Here is a 5,289-nt window from a genome sequence, read left to right on the forward strand (position 1 = left end):
TAGTTACTCCTTTGTTATAATAATTATTTTTATTAATCTTTGTTCAAATTACTGCACAGTTAATGTCTCCTGATTGGTCCTTGACTGATACTCTAATGAAAAATATAAAGCCCTTGATTCAAGATGACATATAAACCTAAAGCAGGGCAATCAAAAAGGAATATACAGGCAGTAGATGTGGCTCAAGCACTGAGCACCTGTCTCCCACATAGGAGGTCCCAGGTTCAGTTCCTGGTGCCTCCTAAAGAAAAAAAAGACAACGAGCAGAGACAAGGGGCAGAGACAAGGAGAAAACAGACAGGGGAGCCAATAAATAAATAAATATATATATATATATATATATATATATATACACCTCAGCACAACATAATTAAACTTCTGAAAACCAAAGACAAATCTTTAAACGGTCAGAAAGACACATTGCCTTCAAAAGAGCAAAAATCTCAACAGAAGTAAATGAGGCCATAAGACAATGGAATGATACCTTCAGTGCTGAAAGAAAAGAACACTGAAAATATCTTTCAAGCATGAAGGTAAAATCAAGATGTCGGACAAACAAAAACTGATAGAATTCATCACCAGCAGACCCACACTGAAGAAAATACTAAACTTTTCAGGATGAAGGAAAATAATAAATGGACGTCAGACATGCAGAAAATTACAAAAAGCAACAAAAACAGCAAACGTGGATAAACCTAAATAAGCATTAACTGTATAAAATAATGTCTTGTGGAGCCTAACATCTTAGAAAGAATTAAAATACATAATGACGGCATGTATCCCAGGGAAAGGATAAATGGAGTGATTCTTGAATTGGTCTTGAATTGTCCAGAAAGAAGATAAAAAGGCTAAAAAAAATTTTGAGAAGTCAAGAATGCAAGATGTAACCTCTAGAGAACCACTAAAAATATAGTGAAAGTGTGTAACTGCTGAGCTAATTGAGGGAAAAATGGAAAAAAAAATAATCTAAAAGAAGGCAAGGAAGGAGAAGGAAAGAAATAACACTAGGAGGAACAGGAGAAAGCAAATAGTAAGATGGTGGATTTAAACCCAAATACATATTTTTAAAAAACATTTAAATCCCACTACATAAATATATATTCAATAAGTAGAATCAATTCTCCAGGTGAGACAAATTGTCCTACTGCATGTTTTAAAAATGTGTATGTTATTAACAAGAGACACATCTAAAAGTAAGAAATTGAAAGTAAAAATATGGAAAAAGATATAATCTGCAAAGACAGCACAACAAAAAGTGTAGCTATAATAATATCAAAAAAAAGTAGACTTTAATGCAAAAAGTATTACTAGAGATCCAAAGGGATATTTTGTAATGACAGAAAGTACACTCAACAGAAATATTTTAACAGTTTCTGCGGTTATAAGCATCTAATTACATAACCTCAAAATATATAAAGCAGGAAAGCAGATATGGCCCCAGAAGTTGGGTGCCTGCCTACAACATGGGAGGTCCAGGTTCAGTTCCTGGTGCCGCCTAAAGAAGATGAGCAAGACAGCAAGCTCACATAATGGGCTGACACAGCGAGATGATGCAATAAAGAGATACAATGAGAGGCACAACAGGTGGGAGCAGAGGTGGCTCAAGCCACTGGGTAACTCCCTTCCCCTGAGAGGTCCAGGGTTTGGTTTCCAGTGCCTCCTTAAAAAAAAAAAGTCACGCACATAACAGAGCAGACAGCAAGTACAAACAAGGGGTGGGAGAAATAAATCTTTTTAAAATATATATATATAATATATAAAGCAAAAGTTAATAAAACTACAAAAAGAAATGGACAAATTTATGATCCTAGGGGAAAGTTTTAACCCACCTCTCTCAGAAGCATTTAAAGAAAAAATTAATCTTACACAGATTTTCCAAAAGAAAATAAAATGAGAAACACTCCCAATTTGCTTGAAGAGGGCAGCATAACCCTAATACCAAAACAAGAATGAAAATTACAGGCCAGTTTCATTCATGAACACAGTTTAAAAATCCTAAACAATTATTAGCAAACTAAATCTAATGATTGACAAAAAGAATAATACATCATTATCAAGGTGAGTTTATTCCAGGAATGAAACGTTATTTTAACATTTGAAAATCTATTTTAGTCACATTAACAGAATAAATCACACAGTCTTCTCAATAGATGCATGAAAAATTTTGATAAAATTCAATATCCATTCATGATTTTTTAAAAAACCTCAAACTAGGAATAGAAGGGAAGCTCCTTAATCTGATAGTGTTTATGTACACAACAATAACAACAATAAAAACAAGGTGAAATGTTGAAAAATTTTCCTTCTGAAATTGGAGGAAAAAACAGGGTTGCCCACTATCAGCCCTTCTACAAGTTCTGAAGGCCCCAGCCAGTGGAAGAAGGCAAGAAAAACTCATAAAAGGCATAGATTTGAAAGAACAACAAAAACTGTCATTATATAGGTACAAGATTGTGTGAATAGAAAAGCCAATAGAATCTACAAATAAATTATCAATTAATAAGTGAATTTAGAAAGATTGCTGGATACAAAGTCAATAATTTAGAGTCAATTTTATTTCTGTATATTACTGTGATGGTTAAATTCATGTGTCAACTTGTCTAGGTTATAGTGTCCAGTTGTTTGATCAAGCAAACACTAGCCTGAATGTTATTATGAGGGTATTTTGTGGATTTAAATCATTAGTCAGTTGATTGCATCTGTGGCTGATTACATCTACAATCAACAAAGGAAATTGCATTTAGCAATGAGAGGAGTCTCATCCAATCAGTTGAAGGCCTTAAAGGGAGAACTGATTATTTCAGCAGTCAAAAAGAATTTCTATCTCTACTTTGGATGGCCAGCTTCTCCAGGGGAATTCATGGAACCCTTCATTGAAGTTCAGAACTTATGGTCTGCCATATGGAATTCAGACTTGCCATTCCTACATGTAAGGCAATTCCTACAAATCTCATATTTATATACACACACACATACATATACATACACACACAAATAAATATCCTGTCACTTGTGTTCTCCTGGAGATCCCTAATTAATACAACTAGTTAACAAAAGTGAAAATTAAAAATTATATTTATAATAGCATCAAAAAAAAAAAAACACACAAAGGCATTAACATAAGATGTGGAAAATTTCTACACAGAAAACCAAAAAATATATTGAGGGGAACTTTTTAAACTCGATTCACCATGTCTATGTATTAGAAGATTTAATATTGTAAATATGTCAACTGCCCCCAAATTAATCCATGGATTTAAATCAATCACAATCAAAATCCCTACATTTTTTCTGTGAAAATTGACAAGTTAATACTAAAATTCATTCTACATACAAATGATTTAAAATGGCCAAAGCTCTTAAAGACAGTGGGAGGGCTTGAGCCACCCAATATCAAAACTTACTATCAAGCTACAGCAATTAAAGAAGTGAGATAGTGCAAGGATAGAAAAACAGACCCCTACAATGCAATGCACGATAAACCTTCTAGAACCAGAAGATTATATAGGAGATTATCTTCATGATTTAGCAGTAGGAAAAGATTTCTTTAACAAGTCACAAAGAGCACTACCCTTAAAGGAAAAGATAAATTTGACTACATTAAAATTAAGAACTTCATCAGATGACACCATTCAGAGAATGTAAAGGGAAAGCTACAAAGTGGGAAAATTTATTTGCAAATTCTTACATCTGTGAGAGTTCATATTGAGAATATATATATTTTTTTAAAAAAGCCTTAAATCAATAAGAAAAAGACAATCTGGCATAAAAATGGGCACAAGACTTAAATAAGCACATCATAAAAGGAGATATCCAAGTAGCTGATAAACATATAACAAAGGCTCAACACCATTAGTGATCATAGAAGTGCTAATTAAAATCACAATGAAATAACACTATAGACTTATCAAAGCATTAAAATTTAAAAGACTAAGAAACAAGAGGACAAAGAAACAAGAGGCAGCGAATAGACACAGAGAACAGACAACCGGGTGGGGGGGAGGGGAGAGAAATAAATCTTTTTAAAAAAAAAACTTTAAAGACTGACCAATACTAGGGGTTGGGACTGCAAAATGGTGCAACCACTTTGGAACAGCTTGGCAGCATCTCATTGTTTTTTGTTTTTTTAGTATCAGAAAAGATTTATTAGGAAATTCTTACCCTGAACTGGTAGTTAGCATGTGATTCATTAAAACCAGCTGGAAGGGGTAGTGGCTGCAGCCTAAGCAGCTGAGCTTCCATATGGACGACCATATGGACGACCCAGGTTTGATCCCTGGGACCTCCTGGTAAAAAAAGAAAAAACATGCCCCACACCGACACGGGGAGGCACAAGGTCCCGGTGCGGCAAAGCGGCGCACCAAAAAGATGGTGATGCAACCAGATAGAAAAAGAGGAAGCTGACTGGAGGGAGTGGAGGTGGCTCAAGCAGTTGAGCATCTGCCTCCCACATGAGAGGTCCTGGGATCGGTTCCCGAAGCCTCCCGAAGACACAAAAAAGCAACAAGCAAAACAAATAAAAAAACCAACTCAGGGGAGCCGATGTGACATACGAGGTCCTGGGTTCAATCCCCAGCCCCCAGTACCTTAAAAAAAAAACAAACAAAAAAAAAACTGACTGGAGGAAATATACTTCTTTCTAAAGTGGTCTCTGTAGAAAATGTTTAAAAAGCATATGTGCCGTGTGCTCTCGCCCCTGCTCCTTGACCTCCCAAAGCATCTCACAGATGAGGAAACTGAGGCACCAGGGTAGTTACTGCACCAATGGTTACACATGCAGTAGTTATTGGGAATTGTTCTCCTCTGCCTGGCCCTAAGGCTCCGGGTGGAAGGCAGGGTGGGGCACAGTGACAACACTCGCAGCAGTCTCAAGCCTGGGCAAGCAGGTGTGTCAGTCTCAAACCTGACCACCAGGTATGTCTGGTGTCCTCCCTGACCTCTGAGTTGGGGGAGAGAAAGTTCACTGGGTCTTAATGTTAATATACTCACAACCTCAGCTCAAACATCACTTCCTCAAGAAAGCCTTCCTTCCCTGCTTTCTCAGGTCAAACACCTCTACGCCACTTTACAGTGAATGAAAGACACATATTTTCACATTTTAACATTCTGAAATCAGGATGAACCATTGTATAATCCCAGCCTATTTTCTCAATTACACTCTACATTTCAGATTTGCCCCCAGGTTTCTTCCTTTCATTGAACTTTCGCACACCTACACTGACAAAGGCCCGCCTCCCACGCTGGCCTGTCCGCCGGGGAAATCCACGGCAGCAGTATCCCTTCCAGCTC

The sequence above is a fragment of the Dasypus novemcinctus genome, chromosome 8 (genome assembly GCF_030445035.2).
Source record: "Dasypus novemcinctus isolate mDasNov1 chromosome 8, mDasNov1.1.hap2, whole genome shotgun sequence".
In the NCBI taxonomy this organism is placed as follows: domain Eukaryota; kingdom Metazoa; phylum Chordata; class Mammalia; order Cingulata; family Dasypodidae; genus Dasypus; species Dasypus novemcinctus.